Source organism: Macrobrachium nipponense, chromosome 38 (genome assembly GCF_015104395.2).
Source record: "Macrobrachium nipponense isolate FS-2020 chromosome 38, ASM1510439v2, whole genome shotgun sequence".
NCBI classification, from domain to species: Eukaryota; Metazoa; Arthropoda; class Malacostraca; order Decapoda; family Palaemonidae; genus Macrobrachium; species Macrobrachium nipponense.
Genome location: NC_061098.1, coordinates 32,853,481 through 32,869,743, shown reverse-complemented (window position 1 = coordinate 32,869,743; position 16,263 = coordinate 32,853,481). Strand labels below are relative to the sequence as shown.

The window sequence follows — 16,263 nt, the reverse complement described above, 5'->3', positions numbered from 1 at the left end:
TCTTACTGAGAGGGTCACGGTTGTCCACAGATCTAGTGATAAGGATATTATATCATCATGTCAGAACAAAAGTGATTTATCGTCTGGTGGTTTGATGCCTGACAGGAGAGCATAATACTGGTTTCCTCTGAGGAAACTCGTGAATCAGCAGCGTCCACCACAGATTCAAACTGCAATAAAGTGCCAACCCATTGCAAGATGAACCACAGGGTAGGGAAATAAAATGGGACATGGGCAAATTGCAAATGATCATCGCGTCGTATAAATTCTGTCGCTGGCTGGAATTTGTTCAGCCAATATACATGAGCAGAACGTTCGTTTTTCCTTTCTCACGCATTGATTGACATGTCGGAATAACATTCGCAGCGCATTACCGTGTCATAAATTCTGATTGGATCGCCGTCCTGGGGGCAGAGTAATGGCGCAGTTTATGCATCGTTCGCCTGAAATGACGGAAATCATAACCGTAAAATCCCGAGCTTAACCGAACTCTTAAATTTACCTTTTTTTCTCTCTCTCTCGTTCTGTGACAGTGACGAATTGCTTCGTGCTTTTCGCTCTTCACGAGTAACTTAACTTAGTTGAGATAAACAAGGAAGTTGTGTTTGAACAAGGCTCTCTCGATGAAATCCTTCCGCCATTCTCCCAGTAAATCTAGATGAACGTTCTCTTGTCAAGTTGCATCTGTAACATCAGAGGTAAGCTGTCATATCATATATTTATGTGTGTATCTATAAATATGTCTGTATGTATATCTTCTATCAAGGGAATAAGAGCGAGATATAAAATATATATATAGAGCTTGTAACCACGAGAAATCTGAAACAAAATAGCACAAGATCTTTCACCTTTACTCTGAGACATTTACTTTGCATGAAAATACCTTAGAGAAAGGCAAAGGATGTTGCACCGTTGTTTATCGATTTATACAATATATGAAATGCTTTATTATTAGTTATGTGAAATTGTATATTAAACAGGAGAAAAATGATTAACCATGATTAATGAACTTATATGTGAGTTGATATGCAACTGTATATGCAATACTTGCATTCAATGCAGGACATCAGAGAGAATTGATGATGACAGCGGTAATAATAAGCTTATTATAATAACGGTAATGAATATAAAATTGTCAGGACGGGAAAAATAGAGCAACAGGCATAAACGGAGACTCACCGACACGAATTACCATTGAACAAAAAGCGATTGTTAATTTCCTATGATGGATTTCAATTATAGTATTAATAACAGTCCACCAGATGAAGCCTCTGACAAGGGGATGGCCTACTAAATCTTTCATCTGAGACTTGGATTAGCAATTAAATATGATTGGAATAGCAATTCGTCGCAAATTTTAACTGGGATAAATGTAGTATTTATTTGTTCAAATTAATTAGAATATTTTTCGACTGGTTCAGGTTTTGATTTCGTGGAGGAATGAATTTACTTTGGAAAATTATTTTTTTCAATCCTGAGCAGTGATTTTGTCTTGAAAGGTTTGTGCAATAGCGATTTGTCTGAATTATTTTTTTTAAAGAAAATTACCAATTAGTAATAGACTGAAGTAGACTTTTGAAGGGTTTTTATATTTTTACGTTAAAAGCAGTTTTTCAAGGTTTTGTATTACTGACTAATTTTGTAATTTTTTTTTGTGTGCCTGGAACCATCATAAAATTGCTAAAGTTTGTAAGAGATAAATGTTGCTCGCAAATTTATTCATAGGGCATATATGAAAACTTTACGCGTATGAGGTCCTAACCATTTGGTTGTCCTCTCTCTCTCTCTCTCTCTCTCTCTCTCTCTCTCTCTCTCTCTCTCTCTCTCTCTCTCCCCCTCCCCACAATTGTATGTACTTCCTCTTTATCCAGCCTCGCATGCATATATTCTTCCAAACGAGATTTGTAGAAGACAAATAGCTCCCAGCTTTTAGGCAGCGTTGCTAACAGATTTCGTCGGGTTTTGCATATAGTATAGTTTCCCCTTTTATTCACTCGGGCTCAGATTCTCGTTTTCGAAAGGTGGGGATTATTCCCTCGCCTAATTCTGTAAGCACAATGCTACCGGAAGCCGGGGAAAAGCAAGCCGGGTCTGGAGTTTATTTTGAGCTGGAAACAATAGAGGAACAATTAGTCCGGCGACTTAAATTCATGGAAACGGTTGGAAATGGCCTTTTCTCTTGTTCGGTTATGGAAGTCGTTTAATTTCTGTAGCGTGTTTGTTTTTTGTTTTATTTTTTTAATTTATTTTCTTTATTATTTTTCTTTTTTTAATTATTGTGATCTGAAATCATGAAAAAGTTTGGAAATGGCCTTTTCTCTTGCTTGGTTATAGAAGTCGGTGTCATTTCTGTTACGTGTTTGTATTTTTTTTTTTTTTTTTTTTTTACCTTTTTTTAATTATAGGTCGGTTTTTCAGCTTGTTGATACGATTTTTAAGATTAAATATTCATGTCCAGAACATGATCCACCTGAGAGAGAAGAGAGAGAGAGAGAGAGAGAGAGAGAGAGAGAGAGAGAGAGAACAGCCAATGAAAACTCACATTTTTATTATGAGAATTGTCGTTTGGAGACTGAAAGTAGTTTACTGGAGAACTTTCTGTTTATTACTTCATTCTGATATGGGGGTTTATTCTAATTTATTTTTATTTATTTATTTATTTATTTATTCATTTATTTACTTATTTACTTATTTCCTTATATATTCATTTATGTAGTTATTTATTTATTTATTCATTTATTTATTTATTTATTTATTTATTTATTCATTTATTTATCTATTTATTTATTTATTTATATTCATTTAATTTTTATTGCCTCTAGTATATCCTCGGGTGTTCATTCCAGTGCACATAATAATCAAGTCCTCTAGGAAGCTGGTCCAAGCTATTTAACAGCAAATAATTAACCTTCGTCTTCAATAAACATTGCTGTATTAATTGTAGTCTACGTGAACCAATCCGTCAATCGGTCAGATTTTCATGGAAAGTTTTATCTCTTCAGGAAAATGAGTTCAGTTTCCAATCAGGTTAGTCGATGGCTTCGTACGTCCTGCTTGAATACAAAGACCCTTTGACATCTAGCTTCCAGTTTCCAGTTTAAGCCCGAACCAAACCGCAGCATGGAAAGTAACAAGTAAGAAGTAAAAATTAAATGCACGCTGACGAAACCAAAACCAGTCTAGGTTAGTGTGCTCGCCTCATATTTTCCCGTGCTTCCGAACCCGCAAAGAGACATTAACTTTCAATTTAGTTAATGGCTTTCTGATGAATCTGGACTTCGAAGAATGACGGTAGTAGGAATTTCTGTTCTTCCTTTAGTGTTTTCAGCAGTTGTTGAATGACGTTGGGATTTGGCGGGAGGGGGGTTAGTTGTGTCTGTCGGTTAATTACTCTCCACTATAGAGGGTATCCATAAAGTCCCAGTACCATTACAAGTAATAAATACTTGTAATGGTACTAGGACTTTATGGACACCCTGTACAGTGAAAGGTAATTAACCATTACAAGTATTTATTACTTGTAATAAAACTGGGACTTTATGGTCACCCTGTACATAACCAGAAACTATTACAAAAGTCTTTCGTATAATTGCAATTTTTTTTTTGTAGTTTATTATGCACTGTCTCTTTTCACACATGCGCTGATCATCAGTTCCTATTACACACAAACACACGCACATACATATATGCAGAAATTCTAATGAAATTAACCTCTTGTGTAAACTAACTCACGCTATTAATTAATGGAAAACTTGCTCTGTCAAATTTAATATAGTTCATCATTTGTTTTCTTGTAACGAGAATTGATTATTGTTTCAAACATTTTACGTGAGCAATGGCATTGCAGTTTAGAAATCCGTGATTCGTGATTATCACGAAATTTATGAAAATTTACCTTCGGTAACTGCAAATATCCAACTGAGAAGAATGCTGTCTTCATTATCAAAAACTTAATTACTCTAATAACCATAGAATTGTACCCATGGTCACCAGATTGAATTCTTTTGTTCATTTCCCGGTCATGCAAAATAAAACACCTATTGACATCAATGGCACTCGTCATTCCTCCTGAAGCAACTTCAAGGACTTGTAGTGTTATTCCATTACTTAAATTCCTACGGTCGGGAACCACTTGAACCGTTGCGTCAACCGTTTGGGAATTCTGTGTAGATCAAATGTTTTCCTTCCATCAATCTATGATATACAATCCGGTTGGGTCTTTCTTGTTTGTCCGCCCCGGGTGAGGGCGATGTAGGTATGGGATCGGGAGGGTAGGGGAGAACTGCCAGGCGGCGCCGGGTTCCAGCTCAGCATAGCGCACGCGTGCCATTAAGCTCGTAAGGGAATAACATGGGAACTCCCACTTTTCTTTGAATTGACGTAATGCCTATGGTACATAACCCACAGAGTAAATAGAGGAAGGCTCGTTGTACAGTTTAAAATTCTCTCTCTCTCTCTCTCTCTCTCTCTCTCTCTCTCTGTCTCTCTCAAAGGCATTACCTGTCTGGGAATAATGACAGCAAAACTTGAATCAAATGCATTATCATTAAAATTCAAAGTTATTGGGTCATCCATTCAAATTCAAGGAGGAATGCAATATATTTTTTAAATGGTATATCTACAACGCTTCCAAAAACTTCAAGCAGGAAAAAAACCACATATGTCGTAGGTCTGAAAACAAAAGTTGTTTCAAAGAAAAAAAACTTGTCACATTAATTAATAATTTAATTTAGAATAGTATCTCAACAATGATAACTAGAGATTCCACACCATAAAACATTCAAATGAAATAACTGTTTTAACAAAACCCAGGAATAATTTCATTTTCACTGAGCAATTTCTTCGAAAGGGATGACAAAAGCCAATGTCTGGTTTGGGGTGTGAAACGTCTGTACGAGAAACCAGTGAACCTAAGGGAAGAGTAAACGACGGAAACGGATTAAAAGAAGGTGCCAAGGTGCAAAGAAATAAAAAAAAGAAGAAGAAGAAGAGGAGAAATAAAACGAAGGAGAGGGTGAGAAATTGAAATTTGGGATTGAAGATATGAAGGATATGTTGCCTTTGAGTGTGTTCATGCAATCTCTCTCTCTCTCTCTCTCTCTCTCCCACCTCTCTCTCCTCGCTCTCTCTCTCGTCTCTCCTCTCTCTCTCTCTCTCCGTCGAAAGAAGTATCTTTAAGTGGTATGTTATTTTCATATCGTATTTAACGACCATTAATATTTTGTTTCCATTACTAACTCTTCCCGGAGTCAAAAGCATATTAGTAAAGGTAAATCTTCGTTAATGATATTATAAAAGTGTTGTGAAAATCAGTCAAAAAGTCACATTTAATATTTATGTGTATATAACGTTTAGATACATTAAGCCTTAATCTATTATGCATCTCGCTTGCATACAAGCTCGGCATCGTAATGATTAATATATTGTATTTCAGTCTTTGATAAATCCTATCATTTTGATTAACGGGAGCTTTCATCACTCTTATTTTGGTTTTATATTCGTCATATGGTCGTCTATAGACGCTATTTCAAGCGTAAATTTATTCAAATTTGCTGGATTTATTCTTTTCTGAAAACAGTTTGGGAATTTAGCTCTGATATCAGTGTGATGATTTGCAATGTTTGCAATGGTGGTAAGATATAATAGCATTCGTCGTAATTCGTATTGATTATCTTGAGAAAATTAATCTTTAATCAACAATTTTTTTCCAGTCGACTACGCTTTCAGAATTCATGGCAGACAGATATAGTACCACATTTCCAGTATTATTTACAAGGCGAAAAACGTCGAGTGCATCCACTGCCATCTTGAATCAAGATGGCGGTGGTACATCGCCATCACATATAATCCCAAAGTTATTATTCGCAAAGACAACCTTCAAGAAGGACCTTCAGAAAGGCCTCATTTCAGTATTATTTAACACAAAGGCGAGGAAACGTCGAATGCATATAACCCAAGTCATTATTCGCAAAGACAACCTTCGAGAGGTGGCAGCACGTGCTCTTGCCTCAACAAACAACGCAGGAGGATGGAACTTCGAAAAACAACGTATCGTTCCCGCAGTGGCCTTTCCGGTAATTACCGAGAATGACGCAAGCCATTCGCTCAGCAGACGGTCTCCCGCAAAGCGGGTAAATAAACGACAGCTTCAGAGAGAGAGTTTCCTCATTCATGTGGGTTTCGTGTATTTCCCGGGGGTATTCGGAGTCAAAGAAGGTATACGGGATTCATGCCCGCATTGCTATAGGTCGTTTGGGCGAGAGTTGTTTGTATAGGACCCTGGGAAAAGAACGGGAAGATGGGCATTTCACAAATGAGGAGAGAGAGAGAGAGAGAGAGAGAGAGAGAGAGAGATTCGTTGCGACTTGTTTGACATGCGATATTTACACGTTATCAGGCCCACCTTGGCGACATTTGCGTTAATATCTGACTATCTTTTTCACACGATCTTGCTTACAAAAAAATAATAATAATGATAAAAATAAATAAATAAATAAAAATAAAAAATTGAAAATACCCTGACTAAAAACTTATGTTCCTAATTTTTCCTATAATCTTGCTAAAAAAAAAAAAAGAAAACAAACAAATAAAAACAAAAATCGAAAAACAAAGCAGGAGACAAGCAAACCGATAGCATACCCTGTTTAAAAGCTTACGTTCCTAATTTTTCCTATAATCATGCTATCAAAAAAAAAAAAAAAAAAAAAACCAAAGCAAGAGACAAGCCAACTATAAACATGTCCCGTCTAGAAAAACTTGTGTTCCTAACAGGGGTAGAAACTCTAATCCATTTTGTTATGGTTTACTCCCTTTTGTTATTATAGTTTTCAACATTTCATTTCAGTTCACATTCTGAGACTTGGACATCACGATCCTTGAAGTACTCGAGATATGACACTTTGGTGTCTTTCATGGAAAAATAGAGACTATTGGAAGAATTGAAAAGTGGTGACAAGGAGAGAAAGTCGAAATTAGATGTCACGCAGGAAAGTTCGAGAGTGACAGTTTACAGTATTGTATATTGGAAGACTGGGAGATGTTCATCTCTAAGCACTTGAGGGAAGGGGACGTGTAAAATATGATGGCAGTACATAGGAAGTAAGGGAGATAGCAGATTGTATTAAGAATGAGGAGAGAAGAGGACAGTTTGAAGTATGAACGGTCCATTGAGGCATACGTCTTTAAATGTCTGAGTATATATTTGTTTTATAGAGAATTCTCTTGTTCAGGATGATATGTCTATATGTTTACCTCTGGTATACGATTCCACATAACTATACGGTTCTAAAATCCGTTGGTTTGTGAACACCAACGCCATCTATACATTTAAAGAATTGACATCACCATGTCATCACTACTCTTAACTTACGTCCGTTATTTTACGTCATCTGGGAGTATATATATGTCGAGTGTTAGTACTTCCATCACTGCAGTACTACTACTTTTCCCCCAGTGCTCAGTGCAGGACAAACAGAAGGCTTTCCACATTTTCGTAATCCTCTGATTGAGTCTTCCGCTGTCTGTTTACGTTTTAGGTAAAGGTTTTCTTCCCGCGATGGATGGACGATGTTTGAGGACCTCGGATTGGCAAATATGAGACGCTGGGCTGAGGGGAAGACTACCTGAATTGGGCCCCCTCTATTTTGAGAGAGAGAGAGAGAGAGAGAGAGAGAGAGAGAGAGAGAGAGAGAGAGAGAGAGAGAGAGTCAAATCCAAAGACATTAATTCTATAGAAATAAAAATGTGTAAATATATTTACAGGAAGAAGCTAAAAATTGAGTAGAGAGAGAGTCAAATCTCAAGACAGTAACTTTATAGAAATAAAAATATGTAATTATATATACTGGAAGGAGCTGCAACTTGAAGAGAGAGAGAGAGAGAGAGAGAGAGAGAGAGAGAGAGATGATCTTGGTCGAATTTCGTCTCACTTAGGTTATGAGCTTGAACCTGAAATGGAATATATATATATATATATATATATATATATATATATATATATATATATATATATGTATATATATATTTATATGTATCAGATCTTGCTTAACTTTTATTAATTCTGCAGCAATTCCAATTGGATCTACGTTGTTGCATAACCGTGATATTGTCAGATTTTGTTTGGGGAAATTGAAATCATTTTACAGGTTTTCCTATCAGAAGTTTTCGTTGTAGCAATTCCAATTGGAGCTGAGGAATGAATGACCCTAATTCACTATTCCTGACTAATTCCCGTCTCCCTTTTGAAGAGTATAAAGGGACTCTATTTGCCTTTTGCACGGATCTGAGCACGTTAAGATTGATTGGGTAAGACTTGTTCTTGATCAACATTGGGTTAAGGTTTGTACTTTGATGGGTGACCGCCTTGGAAAGCCGTATGCATTCTTTGTGGATGACCTGTGATACCCACTATCCTTATCATGCCGTCTATGACTTGTTTTGCTGTAAGATTATCTTATGAACTGTCAGATACCCACTCAAGCGATCAATATATATCAGGAAATTGTCGACCTTTGCCATAGGATAGGTCAGCTAAGAACTTGCAAGAGGTCCATTTGGTAATGGGTCTGATTCCATTCTAACTTTTGTTAAGAACGTCTGCTGGTAAATATTTCTTTAACTTGATAAGTACTAAAACAGGCATCAGGTTTCCAAATGGCTGTCAGTATTGACAGTATAACGAACCTGTTGCAATGAAAGAAAGGCTTTGCATTGTTATTATAACCAGTAGTACTGTCTGTGCGTGCCCAAAATATCCTGTAGCAATGCTAACCATTATTTTTTTTTTTTTAGTATGTATGGGACCACTGGAATAATTGACAGGTTAAAGTGAATAGTCATCGAACCACAATGAAATCGCAATTAACTTTCATCGCTCACATTTATTTCGACGTGAAATCTCGCCGATTTTGATCGACAAATGAATTTATCAATTGATTTTCAGTGCGCCGGCATTATATTCGAAAGCTAATTGGAAATCATTAGCTCGGACTTTTATGGCAACGCCAGATAATTGATGTTACTAGATAATATAATTATTTGATCATAGTACCTAACGATTTCACGCCAGAGATATAAATAGCAATATTGTTTTTCGAATCGCGAGTGGATATCTGTTTGCTTGTTCGTAGCTGTCACAAAACTGAACATTGTTTAAGGAAAAAAATTCGTTTCCCCGTCTCGTTTTCACTCTGGAAGGAAATCAGTAGGAGAAGAGCTCTTGCTATGCCCACGGTCCACACCGTGGCTATGCCTAGAGGGGTCTTCGGTGGAGAATTGGCGTGAGGGTCGAAGTCGAAGTCACTGCCGGAAGTCGAACACTCAAGCCGAGATAACCGTCAGCAAATGGAAATCTAGACTGCGAGCGTCGGCAGCAATGTTCAAAGTTCCGTTCTTGATGGATTTTCTCAGCTCGTTTGTATTATAGGAAATGGTCCGATGCAGTTGAATGGGGTTTGGTCCCTTCAGTTGGTATATCTCTTCGGATATAAGAAAATAGCGATTATAAGGTGATGCTCTCAATTGTATTGTCTACTGCTTTATATGGTCCGGAATTGCATTGTCTACTGCTTTATATGGTCCGGAATTGCATTGTCTACTGCTTTATATGGTCTTCGTCGCGGTAGCTACCTTAAAGCATGTTAGAATATAACAATTCTCAGAAGCTTTTTTTGGCCAGTTTTTATTAATTATTGACCTAATTTAAAATGCAGGTGTAGGCTACAAAGTTATAAGATTTACGAGGTGCTAAAGTCTCTCTTTGCCCAAGTGTATCTATTTATGAAATAAAACATGGTTTGTTAAAAATAAATTTATCTTTCCCATAAAAATAATTGCCAAATGTCTACTATCTATTTAATATATTTAGGAAGTAAATTTGCCTTTCATTACTTTCTTCGAAAATGCCTATTTTTATTTTCAGTATGTTGGTGGTAAATTGTGCATATTAATGAATTTATTTTAAATGTATTTTCATGGGTATAATGAAGCGTTTATGGTGAAATATTAGTATTGACAAAAGGGATTTTTTTGCAGTATGCGAGTGTCTATACTGCTTTACCTTCGTTCTAATAATACTCTGTATAAGAAAAAAAGTAGCATTTTAGTAAAGTTTTTATTAACCAGTATTCGTTATGAAATGAACCAAAACTGAATTAATGTGGCCTAGAAATTTAGAAAAATTTTTGTCAACGAAACAAATTTGATTCTTGAAATATTGTTGGAACCCAAGTTCCAGACTTCCAGTTCCAGCTACCGAGGAAGTTGGGGTGGTTCAAGTGGCCAATTCTCAGTCTCTCTCGTTCTTCCCTAAGTGAAATTTGTGCCTGAATTTATTTGTCCAGATTAAGTTCATTGAATATGATTTTAAGGAGCAAGGAATCCTTTACAGGTATGGTTCTTCATTATTTTTAAGGTGAAATTAATGTTCTTGTCTGTAAATCTAGACCTACATATTGTGTAGCCTTACTAGCCTACTGGCTAAGCTTAGGTAAGGCAGAAGGGTATTAGTTTGCCTTTAAGGTGACAGTAGGGTACCTAACCAAGTTTTAAATAGTATTGTGTAGGCCTAGGTCATCATTTTGTGTTCACGTGAGGCCTACGAGGAATAAAAAGTATTAAGTCCTGGTGACATAGGGTAAATGACCGAGCTGCGACATAGCGGCCACCTCTCCCAGAACGTGGCCACCTTCCCGAAAAAGAGCGTTTGAATTCACTGCTATGAGCATCAGTCAAGAGTTGCGGCCAATCCAAGCAACGCAACGTGACCTTTATACTCCTCTGGAAGTAAGTGTATTCTCATAGATTATGAAATTATGGCATAATTCAAGTGCTCTTTTGGGAAGTGACCGCCTTCGGAGAGGTGGCCACTATTGGTTAGATTAGACTAGGCTAGATGGTGGGACCATCATAATCTGTTTGTTCATGCCGAGCAAAAGAAATTTGCCTGTTATCATGACAACCAAGGAAAGTCCTACATTGGGCTAAATTAAATTATTTGCATGCCATGAACACAACATCATTTGTGCTTAGAGTATTGTGAAATAAGTTCATTATCACCACCCATTTCCAGTACCATGTGACGCAAAAGGCCTCCGTGACTGATGTTTTCTGTTTTTACATAAAATTCCAATCTACTTACCTGTGGCTAGGTTATACATTCAGATTTTTTTTTATATACGTTTTATGGGATTATGTCAAGATTAGCGAACCCACAGTATTTCAAGACAAAATTATGGGCACCACTTTGATTTATATATATTTATAATATATATGAGTATGTATGCAAATGAGATTTTAGGAGTGTATAGGTTCATTGATATAAATCAGATTGGCATCTACCATGACTTTTCTCCCATTTGAATTCCCTTGCATTTATATCAAATTGCCTTTAAGGATTTAGAATAACAGTTGTGAAGTGTAATTTAATTAATATAATTATTTAATTAATGTAATTATCATTGCCAATGTTGACTGAGAATGCCTTGCTATAACCATGATGTATAATGTGATTTTCTTTACAAACACTTGCTTCACATTCATGTAAGTTATGTAATTTATGCGTCTGACATTTTAAGTGTTCTAACATTATTTTGATCTTTGCATTTTCTTCCAGGAGTTGGAGATTGCAATTTTAAAGCAAAAGGAGAGGTATTAAGACAGCTATGTGCTTCCTCCAGACTACTTCATTATCGAAAGACATCATAAAAGAAAATTTAGGTAGGTAATGAATGTCTGGTTTAATTTTGTTTACTGATATAGAAGCAGGTAAAAAAAGTGGCTTAGGAAACTGATCAAGAGTTAGGTAATACAGGAGCTTAGGAACCATGAAAAGTGTACCTTAGTTTTCAGAATTTCGAAATGTGATGTAGAATGTTGGTGCTTTCTACCCCGTTAAGCTCTTTCTGTGAGGAAGCTTTTTAGTTTATTCTTGTACTACTTGCTTGTTAAGTGCTGTACAATTGCAAACTTCAGTCATGTTTTTTTTGGATTTTTTCATTACCTGCACTTGTGGAGTATACTTTTCAATGGATTTTTTTCATTACCTTTTCTTGTTGGAGCAGGTGTATGCAATTACTGACAAATTTGACTTTTCATCAAATGTCTTTTCCATATATAAATCGTGAGTTCCATAAGAAACATAATTGTTTTCATTTGTGGCCAAGTCCCACTTTTTTTCATGCTTTCTTTTTGCAGAGCTGGAACTAGATTGTGCTTTGTGAAATACCTTATTGTTCTTTGCATTTCAAAGTATTTGGTCCCTCGTGCCTCTTCAGGCAATTTGCAGCATTGCCTTCTTGCGTTGCTATGATTGTTGAATAAATCCTGCGCTCTACAAATGTAAAGGTTTCTTCTTTTTGATACACATTTGCGTTTTTCTTGGTCACAGTATCAAATATATTGTACAAACCTAAGGTTTGTAAGTCTCATATTGTACATTGTATTTTATAGGGTGCCTTCTTTGCTGTTACAGTGCTGTACTAGGTTAGCTAGCTAGCTACATTTCTCTGTTCCCGTACTAAGTAGAATGCTGCTGCACCTATACATACATACATGACTAGGGTTCAAAACTGAAATCCTCATAATGCTTCTTCAGTAGTTGTTTGCATTGATCATTAGGATGTGAGGGGGGATGGATTCAGTTTTTACCTAGGGTCTAATAAAAGCATGAGTATACTCGACTTAAAATTTTTATTGTAGGATATAGGTTACCAAACAAACAATGAATGACAGCATTATCCATGGTGGAAATATTATTTGGTATGTTGTGTTAGGGCCTTCCAGACTTGTGTGCTTTTTACTGTATGAAAAATTGCGATTAGTGTAAATTTTCCATTTAAGACTACTACTCGTTTAGAAAATTAGAATTTAAAATATTTTTCAGCTGGAATTAAGCAGGGAAACCACATCCTCGAAGATGGTGGAATAAATTGCAAGAGGACTTCAGTTTGAACGTTTACTATATATTGAAGCCGGTAAGTGATCCATGGGCTCTGAATTTATACATTTTTTGCTGGTGGTATCAGAATTGTGGCTTAATAAACATTAGTAGCAGTATTCTGGATAAGAGTCAGCTGTATATAGTGAATTTTTGTCCTATATTCCAGATAACACTGAGAAATCCAAGATGACTCGTAGCTGGAGGAATTTATTGCTAGAGGACTTTGTTTCAACGTTTACTATAATAGTTTGAAGCCGGTTATCCAGGGACTCCTTTTTTTTTTTTTTTTTTTTTTTTTTTTTTTTTGGGGGTGGAGAATTTGGTTGATGTGGTGATACTTCTCCGAATAACATTAAACTAAAAAGTAGTAGTAATCTGGAAATTTTAATGTCCTTTGATTTCATTACTTGTATAGATCCTCCAAATTTTTTTTTCAGATATATAAATTCTAGGACATATAAAATTTAGGACATTTTGACAGTACTAATCACCACCTGCTTTATAGCTTCTTTCCTTTCTCTACTGCGACCAACTCTAGGTTTTCGCTTATTTGCTTCATTTCTCCAGAATAAACTCTTGGTTTTTCACGTATTTGCTTCGAAGTTACTGAAATGGGTGTTACTGTGTTGTGGTCCTTCCGAGGTGCATCCATCGGCCTTTTCCTTAACCTCCATTCTTCCTTCTTGGTGTGCTACGCAGATGCTTCATACCGGATGTGTCAACCCATGGTCAGGACCCTAAAATGGTATTGACAATTCATGAGATACCACTGTGAATATATTGTCAATATCGGAACTTAATATATTCACAGTGGTATCCCATGAATCGTCAATATCTGGAATTAGATCATTTAAAGCACATTAACTGATCTTAAAAAGGATTACTTTTTGTATGATTTATGAATATGGATTGTTGAAGGGAATTAATTTGTTAATTATGCCAAACATTTAAAAAATGAATAGTTACCTAAAAAAAACTTGTCTCCTTGAGTAGAGCTGTTCACTCTACACCTTCGTTCGCTTGGTCCAAAATTCATAGAGACGTGAATTTTCTTCCATAATCCCAGTATTTACGGTTTCTCTCCACATGGTAGGGAAAACCGGTAAATACATATAACCTTGAGAACGTTGCATTGCACGGGAAACACGAGTAGAAATCCGTGGAGGCAAAACAAACAAAATCACAGTCTACACATTGCTACCTAGTTTTACTACATTTTGCATTTACTTTACAGTAAACTTAAGTTAACCTTGACGAAAGAGAGAGATTTCTTTAATCAAGATAATTGCCTCAGTGGCGTGATCAGTAGGGTCTCGACCAGCCGCCTGGGTGGCCGCGAGTTCGATTCCCGGGCATTACACTGAGGGGTTAGAGATGTGTATTTCTGGTGATAGAAGTTCACTCTCGACGTGGTTCGGAAGTCACGTAAAGCCGTGGGTCCCGTTGCTGAATAACCATACAGGTTCAGTGCAACGTAAAAAAAAAAAAAAAAAAAAAAAAAAATACGTACAAACAAACAAGATAGTCTTATACATAAATTGTACACACTTGTGTTACATAAATCATAACTGTCTATAACCATTCTGCGTGAGAGTGAATGAGCGTTGACAACCTCCAGAAATGAATAAGAGAATTAATATTCTGTCAGAAGGTTGAGTCATGGGATTGAAAAGACATTTCTAGATTTGGAAGAAGAGCAAAATCGAGAGTAGCGGACATTAATATGTGAATTAACTTTTAAAAGTAAAAATCTCAAGCATATCACTTTTATTAAAGTTGATATCTCAGTGCCCCCCAAGTGAATCTCCCAAAAAAACAGATGACTGGTGAAAGAAGTGACCGAAATCGCTAGTAATGCTATCACGGTTTTAACGACGAAACCAGAAATGCAAAAGCAGGAAGTTTTTGGGGCCTTTTGAAAAGATAGGTCGGGTACGGGAAAGTTCTCCATTCGGTGAAAGGACCCATAGGGCCGGCGCGGGGAGGGGGAAAGGAGAGTAGTTCCCGAAGGCCAACGGAGTTTGTCGAGGTCGCACAGAAAAAGAAAAATGTACAAGGTAAAGAAAACGCAAGCGAGTGCACACATGAGACTACTGAAATCCGGACTCTCTCTCTCTCTCTCTCTGTCTCTCTCTCTCTCTCTCCGCCAGAGGAACAGGGTGATATATGCAGCAGCTTAGTAATATTTACGGACTATTGTTATATTCCCAATTCTGAGAGAGAGAGAGTTTTTGTTCCTCACTTAGTGCATATTAGAGAGAAATAATGCAACACTGAAAGTACCGTATAAATATATAAATATTGAAGATGAACAATTTGAAATTGAAGGGAAAATAAGTAAATGGTTTCTGCCCAGCATTGCACAGTAACTGTTGGCAATTCTTGTCAACTTTGGAGGATCTCGTAGTTACATGAAGATGGCGGTTAATAAATTAGACTGAATACTCATATATAGAGGACATATTTTGGTAAGGATAACTAAGTCCTTCACCCGAAGGCGAGATTCACAAAGAAGTCGTCTCAGGATTACGTCATTAAAACGATTATAAGGTTACTTGTCTTATTAGAAAACAACCCTTCATAACTGATCTAATTTTATGTTTTACTTATTTCTTTTTCATTAACCATCTATTAAAAATAAAACTACCCATTCCTTCAGTATCGTCAGGAATGTATCCACGTGTTTTAAAACTTTTTTAAAAGTTTTCTATATAATGCGAGTAGAAAAAAGGAGAGACTGAACACCATAATATACGAAAATCTATTAAGAAATGACAAAAAACACAAGGATCCCAAGAAAATGACTCGGTAACAGACGACCTAACTTATAACATCTGACAAATAACAAGACAGCCCGTGAGAAACAACCTCCTTTTATAGAAGTTAATCTAATATCGAAAGACGTTGATGTTCTCGAAGGTCTCCACCTGTCCTGACAAAGTCAGAACATTAGAGGGGAAGATATAATATTGTCCAGTAGAATATGAGAGACAGAGACAGAGAGACAGAAGTGAGCAAGCGCTTTCATGCTAGATAACACAAGGAAAGGCGGTGTGGACGGGAGGGGTCGTATAATAACTTCAGGTCGTAAACCCATAGTTTGGAGCATGAGGGAAAGGAACGAACCAAGCCCTCGAACCGGCCAAATCCAGCAAGGATAGTACCGATCTATTTGTTAACAGTGTTTTTTTTAATTGATATACCCATGTCGAGAACCTTTGGTGGAACATGGTACTACTACAAATTTACAATTCTAATTATCACGGCAACTGTGATATAATATATATATATATATATATATATATATATATATATATGATATATAT

At 36.4% G+C, this 16,263-nt stretch overlaps 1 long non-coding RNA gene across 1 annotated transcript; it reads left to right on the top strand.

Annotated features, from left to right (window-relative positions):
- The first annotated feature begins 10,253 nt into the window (after positions 1–10,253).
- Positions 10,254–13,231, top strand: LOC135209439 (uncharacterized). Its single transcript, XR_010313358.1, has 4 exons — positions 10,254–10,387; positions 11,612–11,715; positions 12,881–12,971; positions 13,104–13,231. It is a non-coding gene; the product is annotated as an uncharacterized LOC135209439 (long non-coding RNA).
- Positions 13,232–16,263: the final 3,032 nt, after the last annotated feature.